Source organism: Petaurus breviceps, unplaced genomic scaffold (assembly GCF_028583685.1).
Source record: "Petaurus breviceps papuanus isolate PSGF00001 unplaced genomic scaffold, PetGlider_PUasm1.0 339, whole genome shotgun sequence".
Taxonomy (NCBI): domain Eukaryota; kingdom Metazoa; phylum Chordata; class Mammalia; order Diprotodontia; family Petauridae; genus Petaurus; species Petaurus breviceps.
Window position 1 is genome coordinate 423,084 of NW_027186112.1, and position 17,050 is coordinate 440,133.

Below are 17,050 nucleotides of genomic sequence, written 5' to 3' on the forward strand. Positions count from 1 at the left end.
TTGGTCAGGCCTCTTGTGCAGACTTAAAGAAAGAACTGGAAGCAAAGTAGGAAGGATGGATAAACAAATTGTGGTACATGAAGGCAATAACATATCATCGTGCCATTAGAAATGATAAATATGCCTTTGACCCAGCAATACCACTTCTAGGATTAATCATACAAGTAGGAGGAGGACCCATATGTACAAACATATTTATAGAGGCTCTTTTTGTGGTGGCAAAGAATTGGAAATCAAAGGGATGCCCATCAAGTGGGGAATGGCTAAACAAGTTGCTGTATATGAATGTAATAAAATACTATTGTGCTCTAAGAAATGAGGAGCAAACAGACTTCGTAATGACCTGGAGACTTATATAAACAAATGCTGAGTGAGAGGAGCAGAACCAGGAGAACATTGTACACAATTACAGACACATTGTATCTGTGATGACTAACTTTGATAAACTGGGCTCCTCTCAACAATGTGAGGTGATAAGACAACTCCAAAAGACTCATGATGAAAAGGGGTATCCACATCCAGAGAAAGAACTGCAGCGTCTGAATGCAGATTGAAGCAAACTACTTGATCTCTCTCTTTTGTGTTTTGCTTTGTTCTTTCTTTCTCATTGTTCACTTCGTTGGCCATAATTCTTCTTTATAATCTGACTAATGCTTAATTTGCAGAGCCTATATTGGATTGCATGCCGCCATGGGGGGGGGAGGTAGGGGAAGGAAAGGGAGGGGGAGAAAATTTGGAACTCAAGGGATTGTGGAACTAAATATTGTAAACTAAAAGTAAAATAAATAAAATTTTTAAAACCAAAAAAAAGTAAAGCTTTCAAATAATTAAAAAAAGAAATGATGAATATGAAGAATTGAGAGAAGCATGGGAAGAGTTATATGAACTAATACTGAGTGAAATGAGCAGAAACAGGAAAAAATAACATACACAATGGTGACAGCGATGTAAATAGAGACAACAGCAGCAACAAAATAAGAACCCTAATGCTGTGAAGTTATAATGGACAAGCTTGGCTCTGAGGAAGAAATGAGAAAAAACAATCCTCCCTTTCTTCTCTGTAGACATTGAGGATAATGGGTTTAAAATATCACACATACCGCCAGATGGGGTGAATAAGTTGTCCAGTTTTGATGAATTGTTTCCCTCCCCTTCCTTGAATAATATTTGTTATAAAGGATAGAGTGATAAGTAGAGGGGAAGGTGAAGGATATATTCAGAAATGAAAATATTGTAAAGTGGGATGGCTATTTAGGAAGGGAGAGGGAGAGATACAGAGGGAAATTGAGGCAATGTAAAGACAAATGATATCAATGCAATTAAAAAAAATAAAGGACCACTTATTAGGGCCTTCTATGCCTGGAGGTTTGATGACCTTGGTTGATGTTATAGCGTAACTGAATGATCTCATGGAGGGTGAGAAGATGGGATAGGCTGAAGAATAAAAAATAATATATTGACCCATTAGGATGGGAAAACACCCCAGAAAGTCAGCTAAAGATGGCAGGCGGCTAGGTGGTACAGTTGGTAGAGCACTGGGTCTAGTGTCAGGAAGACCTGAGTTCAAATCCAGCTTCCAACACTTACTAGCTATGTGACCCTGGGCAAGTCACTTAACTTCTGTTTACCTCAAATGTCTCAACTGTAAAATGGGGGTGATAACCTTGAAGGGTTGTTATAAAGATCAGATGAGATAATGTATGTAACACATATATGAGAGTCAGGTATTATTTATTATGTCATAGAATGGATTGCATGTCGGTACAAGTTAGTATAGATTGCCTCTGAGGTCTCTTACAACTGAGAAGTTCTGGGATGCTGATTCCTGTGTGAGAGCCTCAGGTCTCCAGGTCCACTGATGGCAGAGAAAGGAGTAAAGTCTTGGAGTATAGTAAAGGCATCTCTCTTGATTACATATGATGAAGTGTCTGCTGAGGGTCAGGGTCTTATCACTTCTTGGAGGCATCAGGAAATTATTTACACCTTAGTGGTAAATAAGAATATGGCCCTATAAAGGAAGATCTCAGAACAAGTCACCAGAACTAAAGGGAGACAGAGGATGAGAGTGGTAAGAAACCACAGGACAGAAACAAGCATTTATTAAGCACCTACTATATGCCGAACACTGACTAAATGCTTTACTAATGTCTCATTTGATCCTGACAACAGCCCTGGGAGGTAATTACTATTATTATCCACACTTTATAGTTGAAGAAACTGAGGCAGACAGAGGATAAGTGGCTTGCCAGAGTCACACAGCTAGTTAAGTATCTGGGGCTGGATTTGAACTCAGATCTTCCTGACTCCAGGTCCACTGCTCTGCCTGGTTGCCATGGCCTTCTCTCTGTTCCTCACACATGACATTCCACCCCCCCACCCAGCTGCTTGTCTTTGTACTGGCTATGCCTGGAATGAAATTTTTTTTATCACTTCCACGTCACAGAATCCTTCTCCTCTTTTAAGAGGCAACAGAAGCACCACCTTGTGCATGCAGCCTGTCCTGATCCTCTCAGCTGCTGGCACCCTTTCTTCCAAACTACCTCATAATTATTCTCTTTATACTTATACCATATATACTCATGTATGTACCTATTGGTCTCATCCTTAGAATGTAAGCTTCTGGCAATCTGGGATTGTTTCAGTCATTGTTTGTTCCTAGCACAATGCTGGGCACATAGTAGGTATTTAATAAATGATTATTGATTGATCCAATTCTTTGTGGCAAGCAAAGATCAGGCTGCTAGGCAGCACAGAAAATAGAGTGCTGAACTTGGAGCCAGGAAAACCTGAGTTCAAATTCAGCCTCACGACTTGGCTGTATGGTCCTGGGTGAGTCCCTCTGCCCCTCTGCCTCAGTTTTCTTCATCTATAAAATGGGCATAATAATAGCACCTTCCAGGGTTGTTGTTAGGATCCAATGAGATAATATTGGTAAATGCTTTGCAAACTTTAAAGTGCTATATAAATGCTATTATTCATGCTAGGTTCTTCGGGCAACGATCTACATGGCAGCCCTTGTCATTATGTTAAAGCTATGGTGGTTCAGGCTTCACAAGTCCTACCCTGAATGGAGTGCCTGTCAAGACTTCTTGGCTCATCCAGGCAAAGCTTTAGGCCTTCTAAGATGGCCTCAGGAATCATAAGACAAGCTAATCTGGGGAGATAGATTGACCAACAGGCTGGATTTGAACTCAGGTTTTCCTGGCTCCAAGTTCAGCACTCTATTTTCTGTGCTCTGAGAAGGGACTATCTAGGAGACTTTGTTTAGAAGAGTGAAAAACTGTTGGAGAGAAAGCCATTTTTTAAAAAATAATTTTTATTCCTATATTTTTATATCAACAAAATTTGTTTCAGTATCTTCCCTTTCCCTTATTCCCTCTCCCAGAAAGAGAATTTCTATAAAAATAGTTCCTATAAAAATATTTGTAAGCAAAAAAGAAGAGAAAGAAAAAATCAGCAAAACTCATCAGAATAATGGTTAACCTTTATTATAGAACTTCAAGGTTTGCAAATTGCTATACGTATTCTCATTTATTTCTCACAGCAACGCTGAAAGGTTGGTGTTATTATTATCCCCATTTACAGATGAGGAGACTGGGAAAGAGAGGTTAAGTTACCTGCCGCAATTCACAAAGTTAGTAAGTATCTAAGGTAGGATTTGAACTCAGATCTTCTCGACTCAATTCCAGCATTATTGTCCACTATGCCTCCTAGACTATAAACACTATAAAACACAATGTACTATATATGTGGACCTTAAGGAGAAGGATAGAGGTATCTTTTCATATCTCTTCTTTGGGGCCATGCTTATTCTTTGTAATTTTGAAGCCCTCACATGTATAATTCCAAATCGCTTCCCAAGATGACTATATTGAGTTACAATGCTATCTTCACACAAACACTCCAGTAATTGTTATTCTTACCTTTTGTCATCTTTGCCAATTTACAAGATGTGAGGTGAAACATCAGGGTGGTTTTGATTTGCATTTCTCTTGTAATTAGTGATTTGAAGCAATTCTTCTTTGGAGAACTGTTTGTTCATTTCCTGTGGCTACTTATCTATTGGAAAATGGCTTTCGGTCATGTGCAAGGTGGTCCAAAAGTCTGAGTTCAGTTTTAAAATACTGAAAACTTAAAATTGTGCTAAGATTTTTGGATAACCTGTATATGTATGCATGTGTGTATATATACACATATAGACATATATACCCATATACATATATATACATACATATATGTATATGTCATATATATATACATATATACATATAATAGTCTAGTTTGAATGATTTTGGAACTGGATGACTGACTGGGTCCAAAGTGTAGTCACTGATATTTCAATATTAGCTTGGAAGGTGGTATCTATTGAAGGGCCTTGGGGATCTGTGCTGTTTAACATTTTTAAAAATCAGTTATTTAAAGACATATATAGTATACTTATCAATTTGTATATAACACAAAGGTATGAGTGAGAGCAAAAATGTTAAATGACAGAAGTCAAAAAAGATCTTGATGGACCAAATGTTTTTTAAATATATTTTATTTTGTTAAATATTTTCTAATTACATTAAATTTTTTATTTTGTTTGGCTTTTTGCTTTTTGGAGGGGGGAGGGCAGGGCAATTGGGATTAAATGACTTGTCCAAGGTCACATGGCTAGTAAATGTTAAGTGTCTGAGGCTGGATTTGAACTCAGGTACTCCTGACTCCAGGGCTGGTGCTCTATTCATTGCACAACCTAGCTGCCCCTACATTAAAATTTTTTAAATTCATTTTTAAAATTTTGAGTTCCAAATTCTCTCCCTCCCTCCTACCCCTTGAGAGGGCAAGCAATATGATATGGATTAGACATGTGAATTCATGCAAAACATATTTCCATTATTAGTCATGTTGCAAAAGAAAACAAACTAAGAAATGAGAAAGTGAAAATGGTATGCTTCAATCTGTACTCATAGTTTCTTAGTTCTCTCTCTGGAGATAGCATTTTTCATCATGGGTCCTTTGAAACTGTCTGGGATCATTTTCTTGATAAGAGTTGTTAAGTTTTTCACAGTTGATAATTATTGGAACTGTTACTGTGTACATGTTCTCGTGGTTCTGCTTATTTCACCCTGTATCAGTTCCTATCTCAGGTTTTTCTTGCCAGGTCAAATCTAGTAAGATGACATTTAATAGGAACAAATGTAAAGTCTAACATTTGGATTCAAAAAATCAATTTCACAAGTTGTGACTGGATAGCCATATTTAAAAATCTGTGGGTTTTAGTGGGTTATAAACCCAATGTCTTTTCCTCTTTCTTTAAACCTTCTATACCACCCTCCCTACCCACTTACCAGAGACTCACCTCCTGCTCTATTGACAGAGTAAGAAGTTTTAGTTCCCTCTTTTCCTCTATTCCATACCTCAGAATTCCCCTTTGTTATCCCTTTGCCACCATGCAACATTGGTTTGCACTGCTGCTAGGAAAAGTTACCCAGCGACCTGTGGAGACAGCATTAACCATTTAATTAAGGAGGAAGGGTATTTCAGGTAGATACTTAAGTCACTGGTGCCTTTACAGATATGGAGCTATCTATAAGCTGTAGATGGCTTTGGCTATATAAAAGTAAATTTAAGAACCAAGCAAGGGGCGGCTAGGTGGTGCAGTGAGTAAAGCGTTGGCCCCGGAGTCAGGAGGACCTGAGTTCGGTTCCAGCCTCAGACACTTAAACACCCACACAAAAAAACTAGCCGTGTAACCTTGGGCAAGTTACTTAACCCCAATTGCCCTCCAAAAGGCAAAAAAAAAAAAAAAAGAACCAAGCAAGATTCTGGGACTTAGGAAGGTTGTCTGATTTCCTAAGAAGTTTTCCTGATGAGGGTGTCTTTTCCCTGCATGCATTCCCTGATAGGGAATCTACAGGGAACGCAGTGTGTATATCTGTGTGTTCTTCTCTGAAAGCACTTGGCACCTTCCCCCCAGTGGCAGGAATGTTAGTATCCCTGTAAGGACTGAGTCTGTGATCCAAAGGCCATTCTGACATTGCTCCCAATGCATCTCTAACAAGGATTTTCTGAGTTCTGTAAGGTATGTATTGGGATCCATTGCTGGGGTTTAAGGCTGTTTTTCAGAAGAATTAAATGAGCTAGTCGATGCTGAAAACAACTTACCCTATATATACCTTGTATGTACATAGTTATTTGAATGTTTGCAAATTGTCTCCCCAGTTAGAATGTGAGCTCCCTGAGGACAGGGATTGTCTTTTCACCTTTCTTGTATCTGGTATGTTTAGCACAGTGTGGCTCATAGTAAATGCTTAATAAAAGGCTTGTTGACTTAATGACTGATAAATCTAACCCTCTCATTTTACAGTTGAGGAAAACAAGACTGACAGAGGTTAACTTGTCCAGAGTCACACAACTAGTAAAAGTCGGTGGAAAATTTGAACCCAGGCCTTAACTGAAGACATCCAAGGGCACATGGTTGGGGAAGCAGGGGCAAAAAGAGGTTATAATTGTGCTATGGCATAATTCATTTAATGGGGATGGCAGATGATACTTCCAAAACTGGGGTAGCTTGCTTACTTCCCCTCTTCCTCACTGGGACCAGGTCTGAAAACTCTAACTTGGACAGGGGAACGAGAGGGAAACTACCCAGAGACCCCCCAGGCACAATGGCTTTCAGGTCTCAGAAGTGAGAGGGAGTCTGAGAAGGTCTTCAGAGAGGTCACTCCCAAGACTTGGTGCTGTACTACATTAAGCTTTTTTTTTTTGAGGGGGAAAGGCAAGGCAATTGGGGTTAAGTGACTTGCCCAAGGTCACACAGATAGTAAGTGTTAAGTGTCTGAGGCTGGATTTGAACTCAGGTCCTCATGACTCCAGGGCTGGTGCTCTATTCACTGCGCCTCCTAGCCCGCCCCTACATTAAGCTTTTAAAAGTTCAATGGATCACTATCACTCCATGCACCAGGACATCTCAGGGAGGCTGAAAAATCAGAATTTTTAGAGAGGAGTGAGGTCCCTGGGTAAGTGAGTGGTTTCCCACTTCTGTCATAGGCAAGGTAGCACCAGTTATCTAGGATGCTGAAATGTTGTAACCTGGAACACTCCAGGCATAGAAGACTTCAGTTATAAGAGTTTCCCCCCAAAAGAGGAAATATAGAAAAAGGGGATACCAAATGGGAGGAGATAATGTGACTAGGATAGAAGGAAGGAAAAAAATGCATTAATTAAGCACCTACTATGTGTCATGCACTGCACTAAGTGCTTTACAAACACCTCATTTTCTCCTCACAACTCTGTGGTGTAGTTGTTTTTATCCCTATTTTAAAGTTGAGGAAACTGCGGCAGAGAGCAGTTAAGTGAATTGCTCAGGATTTGAACTCACATCTTTTTGACTCCAGATCCAGAGCTTTATGTACTGTACCCTTAGGTTCCTCTGATAGGGATAGATTCAGTCTGGGGCCGGAAAAACTATTCTGGGAAAAATAGGAGGAGGAGGAGGAGAAGGAGGAAGAAGAGGAAGAAGAGGAAGAAGAGGAAGAGGAGAAGGAGGAAGAGGAGGAGGAGAAGAAGAAGAAGAAGAAGAAGAAGAAGAAGAAGAAGAAGAAGAAGAAGAAGAAGAAGAAGAAGAAGAAGAAGAAGAAGAAGAAGAAGAAGAAAGAAGAAAGAAGAAGAAGAGGAGGAGGAGATAACTGGAGTTTGCAATAAAAAAAGAAAAGTAAATCCAAGTCTGATATCTATCAGAGATTTGGGAAAAGGGGATTTCAAAGGCTTCTTAGAAAGGTTCCCATAGCCCCAAATTCTAAAGAGAAAGCCCAAGAAGAATGGGGTATTCCTAAGAATGAAACTTTTGTGACACAAACAGAAACAAATCCAAAAGAAAAAAAAAAGAGGAACCATCTACAACATGTAAATACATAGGAACATCTTTGACCAACTTAGATCTTAGAAAGATAAGTCCAAAATGCAGAAGGAAGTGCAGATAACCAGACTAAAGCAAGAGTGTTTCACAGTCCTCTGAGAGCGGGGTCAGACACTCTAAAGCTCAGAAGGAGCAGCAGCTGGCAATAAATGCTAAGAACTACAAAAAGGGCTTTTAAAAAGCTAGTTGGGAACAAGAAGGGGACCAAACAAGGGGCAGAGCACTGTGCTGGATGGAAAAGATGAGGACAACGAATGAGGGAGAGAAGGCAGAATTACTCAACTCATGCTTTGCTTCAGTTTTAGCGACCAAGGAAAAACAGCTTCTGATTGGTAAAATGGTTAACCGGGATTAAGCCCCGAACTAAGCAAGGGCATGCTCCCAGAGGCCCCAGCTGCCTCAAGGAGTTCAAGCGCTGCAGGCAACTCAACTAGAGGAGGATATTGAAAGAAATGGAGAACGTGGTAGGTGAGCCTCTATAGGTAACTTCAAAAATTATGCCTTTTTTGGGGAAGGCAATTGGGGGGTTAAATGACTTGCCCAAGGTCACAAGGCTAGTAAGTGTTAAGTGTCTGAGGCTGGATTTGAACTCAGGTCCTCCTGACTCCAGGGCCTATGCTCTATTCATTGCGCCATCTAGCCACCCCAACTTCAAAAATTATGAAGCATGAGAATGGTGCCATAGCCCTGGAAGCAGGCAAATAGTGTTCCAATTTTCCAAAAATACAAGAAAGTAAATCCTTTGCTCTATAAGTTGGTTCCAACCCATGGTCTCTGCATTACTAGGCTGGCCAATTTGACTTGAATTCTTGGCAAAATTTGAAAATAGATTTCCGAAGGGACGATTTGTGAGCATGTAAAATGGGAAGTAGCAATTGTGAAGAGCCAGCATGTTTTTTTATCGAGAGGAGGTCATCCCAGACCAAGCTCATTTCCCTTCAGCAGGGTTACTAGGCTGGAGACCAGGAGCATGAACAGCAGATACCATCATCACAGTCTTCATCTCCGTAGCTCTTTAAGGTTTACAAAGTACCTTTCTCAGTGGCACCCTTGTAGTATAGGTAGCATTAGTAGTATTATCCCCATTTTATAGATAAGGAAACTGAGATTCGGTGAGGTTAAGTGACTTGTCTAAGATTACACAGCCATTAAGTGGTAGAGTCAGGACATGAGACTAAGTCTTTCTCTTACTTCATACTGCATGTCTGGATTTCAGACCTGTGCCTGACCCATGGTACATCCTTCCCAGCTCAACCATAGCTGGACCCCAACAACCCCAACATTGTGGGCTCATTTTGGTCTTCTTTGAGCATGAAGAACAGACAACAACTGCATATCTGGATTTCGGACAAAATATTTGACAAGTATTTCATGGCATTCTTGAGGACAAGATGGTGAGTTGTGAATTACATCAGAAAGAATATTTATAGCTATATATATGGAGTCAGGAAGACCTGAGTTCAAATCCAGCCTCTGACACTTTGTATGATTCTGGGCAAGTTCCTGGACCTGCCTGCCTCAGTTTCCTCATCTGTAAAAGTGGGGATGATAATAATAGGCCCTAATCCTCAAATTTGTTGTGAGGCTCAAGTGAGATCACATGTAGAGTGCTTTGTAAACTTTAAAGTGCCATTTAAATATTAGTTATTATTAATTGTGATGATTTGAGGTTTGCAAAGTACTCTACATGTGATCTCACTTGTTCCTCAGAAGACTGTGAGTTGGTGCTGTTGCCTCCATTTGCAGGTGAGGAAACTGAGGCACTGAGGTTTTTACTTGCCCAGGATTACAAACTTGTAAGTGTCTGAGGCAGACCTGGAATTCAGGTCTTCCTGCCTCTATCCACTATGCCACCTAGCCATCCCCTACATAATTGTATGGATAGGTAGGTCTGGAAGAGGTTCGATGACCACTTCCCTCGTGTAGTGGTTGATGTCCACCCCCTCTGGAGGGACATCTGCAGTGGAATCTGGATGGGACGGATGTATCCATGGCATTGTGCCATTCAAGATTTTTATCAATAACTTAGATTAGGATATTGGCAGATGAAACAATGCTGCTAGACAGAGTCCATATGGTATTAGATAGTGTCAAGACTAAATAAGAAGGTGGTATGGATAGTGAGGACTAAGACTGTTTCTGGTATACAGCAGGTGCTCAATAAATGCTTGTTGATTGAATCATAGTCAAGAAGGTATCAATGATGTGAAAGGACCAGCCTTGGGGTTTAGGCCTTTCCTTACTCTCCTGTTGCTGTTGCCCATGGAGCCTATCTGAAACCATGCTCAGGTACTTAAATGCTCCCAAAGCTTAAAAAAAAGTTTACAAGGAATGTAGAAGAGGAAAAAAATCATAAAAATAATAGGGAATTCTAGAGTGAACTGGTCAGAGGAGCAGGGGGCCTTATCCTCTGCTCCCCTTGTCTCTGATCATAAATGACTTAATGGACTTGAAACTCATGACCGTCAAGAGGGTGGGTGAAGGAGAGAAACTCTCTGGGGTCACCTGTAAAGCCACATCCCCTATAACCTACAGGCAAAACCCAGGAAAATTGTGAAGAGGTCCCAAAATTCTCAAGAGACAAGATCTAAGAAGGGAGGTAGAGACAAAAGCTGTGATCTCAAGATGTCTACACCCAAATGCAGGGATAAGGCAAACAAATAAGGTGAGTTTGGCACCCTAAGGGGCAGCTAGGCGGTGCCATAGCATGCAGAGCGCCGGTCCTAGGGTCAGGAAGACTCATCACCCTGCCTTCCACTCTGGCCTCAGATACTGGCTGTGTGACCCTGGGCAAGTCATCAGACCCTGTGTGCCTCTGTTTCCTCATCGTAAAATGACCTAGAGAAGGAAATGGCAAATCTCTGCCAAGAAAACCCCAAATAGGGTCATGAAGAGTGGGATATAATTGAACAGCAACCCTAAATGTGGTCACAAAGAACCAGACAAGACTGAAACAACTCAGCAGCAAACCTTGGGCACATCACTCAGTCTCTGTCTGCCTCAGCTTCCTTGACCGTAAAATGGGAATAGTAATAGCACCTTCTTCAGAGGGTTGTGGCGAGGATCAAACGAGGTTATATTTACATAGGGTCTGTCTGCATGTGGTAGGTGCTATGTAAGTGGTGGCTATTATTATCGTTATTATTAAGAGTTTCTCTGGTATTTGACCCCCTAACTAAACTGAGTCCCATAAGGGTAGGGCCCACACTCCAGCTAAATCTGATATCTGCCCATCAATCAGCGTGTAGGGCTCTGCTGGCTCCTGAAGAGGCTGCCAAGGTGGCTGATGCACTGAGTGGCCAAAGCCTGGTTTCCATGCCAGTACATGTACTGAGAGCTTGTGATTCCCTGGGATGACAAAACAATCATGGAATCTCAGAATTATAGAAGGGACAGCAGAAGGCATTTATTCCAATTCATCCCTCAGCAGGAATCCCTCCCACAACAGCTGCCACTTACAGCCATGCCCTCCTCTTCCCATGCTTTCCAAACCTTGGGGGTGGCAGCACCGCCCCCTTCAGAATATTGGTTCTGCTTCCAGCCCACCTCTCACAGTCATCATCTTGGGAAACTAAGCTTGTAAAGAAAGGGCCAACTGCCAATCAACTACCACTGACAGGGCAGGTAAGCCAGCCTAGCTAAAGCATCAAGAGGCAGCATGTGCCAGGCAAGTCGGGCCAGGATGCCATTTTGACCACCAGCTTCCCCTTCCACCCTGATGGAGCCAGCCCAGAATCCTAAAGTCAAGAGCCTTTGAAATAGCAATGTTTTCCAGCCCTGTGTCCACAGCCATCATCCTGGGAATCAACCCCCGTGGAGACAGAGCCTGGCAACTGCCCCTGCAGGTGCCACAGCTACTGAAGACCCCAGATGAAAGGCCTTGCCACCAAAGTCCTTGGCACTATCAAATGGTTCACCATCAGAAACTAATATGATTTTGTCAGTGGAAATAACATTAAAGAAGAGGCATCACCATCTGCTTTGCTGCCACACCCGAAGGACCCTTGGACCTCTCCATCTGACAGCTGAAGCCTTCTATATGTGCTGTCTCCCCATCAGAATGTGACTTCATTGAAAATAAAGACTGTCTTGCTTTTTTTTTCATTTGCATCTTCAGTGTTCAGTACTATGCTCACTACATAGTAAATACTTCATTCATTTACTCATTCATTCATTCATCGTCAGACTCCAGAGTTGCGAGCATTGATGCCTCCACTTCCTTATCATCCCCTCACTTCTCAAATCCTGGCTTCTAACCCCACCGCCTGCCTGAAGCTGCTCTCTCTAAGGACTATCAATCCTAGGGTATAGTTCTGACAAGAGTAGGTTACTGACCTGCGCAGATTACAGCGGCTAGCTAGCAAAACACTTAACACAAGTGGTCTCATTTGATTCTCGCAACAACCCTGTGAAATTGTTGCTATTATCACCATTTTACACATGAGGAAACTAAGGCCGAGAGGGATGAAGTGACTTATCCAAAGTCACACAGCTAGTGTCTGTGGCAAGACTTGAACTTAGGCCTTCCTGATTCCAAGTCCAGTACTCTATTCATTGTACCACCTTGGTGCCTATAAATGCCTGAAAGCATTCCAAGAAATAGGGGGCACGCTTTGTGGCTTTGAGACTTTTTACCTTGACCTTTATCTAAGTGAACCCTCATAAACAGGTCATAATAGAAACTGATGTGGCCAATTGGTCACGAGGTGGAAGCATCCTCTCCCAGATCCTACCACCCTTCCCCATGACATTGCCTAGTGCCTGTATCTTCTGCGGGGTGACTTATTCAGAGAAAAGTTCCTTTCTGTGGAAGAAAGTTTACCATCACTTCTTAGATCCACATCAAATCTCTCAGACACGGAGACAAGACTTTGAGGGAACCCAGCACTCCCATCACCCTTCACACTGACCTTGAGGACCCAGACCACCTTCAGATGGATGGGCCAACCAATGCCAGATCCAGCAGGGTGCCATTCTCTATACCTTTATTATCTCCTACATCTGTGACAAAGAGAGGCAGCAAGTTCTTTGTCACTGAGTCCAGGTTGGGGGAATTCAAACATACTGGATGATCACTTGTTGAAGATTTAATTCGACTTAAATCAATTCAACAAATTTCTATAGGCAAGATTGAACCATCAAGGAGATTTTCCTAAAGCACAGGTCTGACTCTATCACTCTCCACTCTGATGGCTCCCTATTACCTCTAGGATCTACAATAAGGGCTTTTAAAGCCCTTCACAACCTGGCTCCAGTCTACCTTTCCAGGCTTGTTACATTTTACTCTTTTCCAAAATCTACAGAATCGTCAAACTGGCCTTTCAGCTTCTCCTCATACATGACACTCCATCTCCTATTTCCATACCTTAGCATTGGCCATCCTCAATGCCTCAATGTACCCTCTTCATCCACCCTGACTTTTGGAATCCCTTGTTTCTTTCAAAACTCTGCTCAAGCCAGGATGCTTTCAGAAAAACCTGGAAAGACTCACGTGAATTGATGCAGAGTGAAGTGAGCAGAACCAGGAGAATATTGTACATAGCAACAGCAACACTGTATCACAATTGTGAATGACTTAGCTACTGTCAGCAATACAATAATCCAAGACAGCTCTGAAGGACTCATAATAAAAAAATGTTATCCACCTCCAGGAAAAGAATTGATGGAGTCTGAAGGCAGATTGGAGCATAATATTTTTTACTTTCTTAATTTTTTCATATTTTTATCTGTTTTCTTTCATAACATGACTAATATGGAAATATGCTTTTCGTAACTGCACATGTATAACCTATATCATATTGATTGCCTTCTTAATGAGAAGGGAGAGAAGAAAGGGAGGAAGGGAATTTGGGACTCAAATTTTAAAAAATTAACATTAAAATTGTTTTTACATGTAATTGGGAAAATAAAATATTAAAAAGTAAAAATAAACTTAAAAACAAAATAAAATAAAATAACAAATCCGCTCAATCACCAATTTTAACAGGAAGCCTTTCCTGATCCCCTCAATTGCTAGAACCTCCCTTACCAAACTACTTTCTATTTTTCATTTATTTTGCATATGCTTACAAATCTCTCTCTCTCTCTTTCTCTCTCTCTCTCTCTCTCTGTCTCACTCACTCTCTTTCTCTCTCTCCCTGTCATATAACCTTCTTACTCTTTGAGACTGTTTCATTTTTAATCATTGTAATTGTAGTACTTAGATCAGGGCTTGTCATATAGTAGGTGCCTAATAAATGCTTGTTGATTGGTTGATCCTAGGATTTGTGATGGAAAAGAAGAAAATTTGGAGTAACCATACACTCTAATTTTAACAGAGCAGATTTCAACAGTTTCAAAAAATTAATAGGTAGTATTTCACAGAATACAATTTTCAAGACCAGAAGAGATAGGTAACATTCAAGAATAAAATTCTGGAGACAAAGAGAAACAATTCTTTTCAAAAAGAAATTTTCCCAATTATGTGTAAAAACAATTTTTAGTATTTACTTTTTTTTAACTTTGAGTTCCAAATTCTCTTTCTCTCCCTCCTTTCCTCCCTCCCTCCTCCTTGAGAAAGTAAGCAATTTGATATAGGTTATACATGTGCAGTCATTCAAAACATATTTCCATAATTGGTTATATTGTGAAAGAAAACAGACAAATAAAATACAAAAAAAAGTGAATAAAATGAAGTGAAAAATCATATGTTTCAATCTGCATTCAGACTCCATCAGTTCTTTCTCTGGAGGCAGATAACATTTTTCATCAAAAGTCCTTTGGGATTGTCTTAGATGTTTACATTGCTGAGAATAGCTAAGTCATTCACAGCTGATCATGGTACAATATTGCTCTTACTGTGTACAATGTTCTGGTTCTGCTTGCTTCATTTTGCATCAGTTCATTTAAGTCTTTCCAGCTTTTCCTGCTAGTCAATTCTTATAGTACAATAGTATTCCATCACAATCATATACCACAACCTGTTCAGCCATTCCCCAACTGATGATCATCCCCTCAATTTTCAATTGTTTGCCACCACAAATGGAGCTGCTATTAATATTTTTGTATTTATAGGTCCTTTTCCTTTTTAAAAAAATCTATTTGTGTTACAAATCTAGTAGTGGTATTGCTGGATCAAAGGGTATGCATAATTTTTTAGTCTTTTGGGCATTATTCTAAATTGCTCTCCAGAATGGTTAGATCAGTTCACAAAAGAGAAACAATTCTAATGAGAAAGGGAGGGGGGACATCTAAAGAAACTGATGTCGCTATATAGGGAACTCTCAAAACAACCTATTTTTTTGCTTTTGTTTTTGTTTTAGGCATGTAGAGAATATGGAAACAAAGACAGGTTATAGAGGATGAATACAAAAACATGGCATGGTCTAATGAGAATAGTACCTAGCACAGTAAAAGCTCAGTATGAGCTGAGGCTTGCAAGGAAACATAATTATTTTTTTTTGTTTTTGCTTTTTGGAAGGATTAGGGGAGGGCAAGGTAATTGGGGGTTAAGTGACTTGCCCAAGGTCACAAGGCTAGTTTTTTGTGTTAAGTATCAGAGGCCATATTTGAACTCAGGTCCTCCTGACTCCAGGGACAGTGCTCTATTCACATAATTATTTTTTAAAGGGGGTTTATTAAAGCTATGTTGGTGGGGGGAGGGGGGAAAGAAGCATTCAGAAAAGAATAGGACTGCTGCTTGAGTGGATCAGTCAATTCCCTTCAAAGTGTCCAATAGTCTGCTGTTAATAACGGGACTGGAATTCTGTGGACAAAAGATCTGTGCAGAGATGATAAACCTGAGGGAGTTGACAAAGTCATCATGTAAAAAGGTAGAGGAAGCAGAGGAGAGACAAGGACAGAGCCTACAGTTAGAAATCATAATAATACATCTTCTGAAAATTACAGAAACATTGCTGTCTCCTGAAAACACTGTATCCCTGCCCCCTCCCTCCCATTGTTGGATGTATCTTCTCCTCTTGGTCCTCAGTGTCTCTTTAAGGCCCTCTCCCTTCCATCTCCTACCTTACCCACCCCTGCCCCTGAGGTGACTCCTTTCTTAAGGAGTTCAGTGTCTGACAAGCTCTGCTCCAAGTCTAGCCCTTACATTTGGAGACTTCACCTAACATATTGATGCCCCCTCAAATACCATTGCCTCCCACCTCATCCATCTCCCTCACCTCCTATGGACTGCACCCTTACTTCACTTCAATCACAAACAAAGATGGTCATACCTTTGATTTCATAATTACCCACATCCACATTGTATCACTTCTACAATCCAGCACTCTGAAATTCCTCTATCTGAACATAACCTTCTATCCTTCCATATTTCCCTCCTTCCTCCCAAACAGGAATTTACTGGAGCCAGCTCATCCCAGCTGAAAGAAATAATTGTGAAATTTTCAATATGACAGTAATAGCAATATTGTAATGATCAACTGTGAAAGACTTAGCTACTCCAATCAAGACAATGATCCAAGACAATTCGAAAGGACTCAAGATGAAAAATGCTATCCACCTGCAGATGGAGAACTGAGGAACTCTGATTGAAGATTGAAGCATACTTTTTCACTTTATTTTTCTTGCTTTTTTGGCAACATGGATAGTATGAAAATATGTTTTGCATGAGGTCACATGTATAATTGATATCATACCACTTGCCTTCTTAATTGGGTAAGGGTCTGGAGAAAAAGAATGTAGAACTTAAAAATTTTTTTTAATGAATGCTAAAATGAACTAAAATTAAAATGAAAGCTAAAATTAAAATAAACCCAAAAGATAAATTGAAGATAAAACTGAAAATCAACATTTTTTTCTCAGTGTGAGCATTTACATTTCAGAAATTGGCAATCACTACAAATCAAGGCTTGATTTATTGTTGTGTTGATTGTCTAGACTTAAGAAAGGGATAGAGAAAATATTAATAAGGCAGAATACATTTAAAAATGTGTCGGGGTGGGGAGACATTTTTTCTTGGAAAGCCAGTGGCTAAACTTTTATTAAAACTATTGCATTCTGACTTCAGTCATCCCAGAGGCAGCCAGGTGGCAAAGTGGAGAAAGTGGATTGGAATTAGGAAGAATGGAGCAGAAATTCTGCCTCAAGCACTTAGTAGCTGTGTGACTCTGTGCAAATCCCTTAACTACCTTCAGTCTCAGCTTCCTC

The 17,050-nt window shown here is 40.5% G+C and overlaps 1 long non-coding RNA gene across 1 annotated transcript in view; it reads left to right on the forward strand.

Annotated features, from left to right (window-relative positions):
• Nucleotides 1-16,680, forward strand: part of LOC138167934 (uncharacterized) — a 47,440-nt gene extending 30,760 nt beyond the window's left edge. The window contains exon 3 of the long non-coding RNA XR_011169996.1: nt 16,237-16,680. This is a non-coding gene — a long non-coding RNA (uncharacterized lncRNA). The remainder of the gene's footprint in view (nt 1-16,236) is intronic.
• The last annotated feature ends 370 nt before the right edge of the window (nt 16,681-17,050 follow it).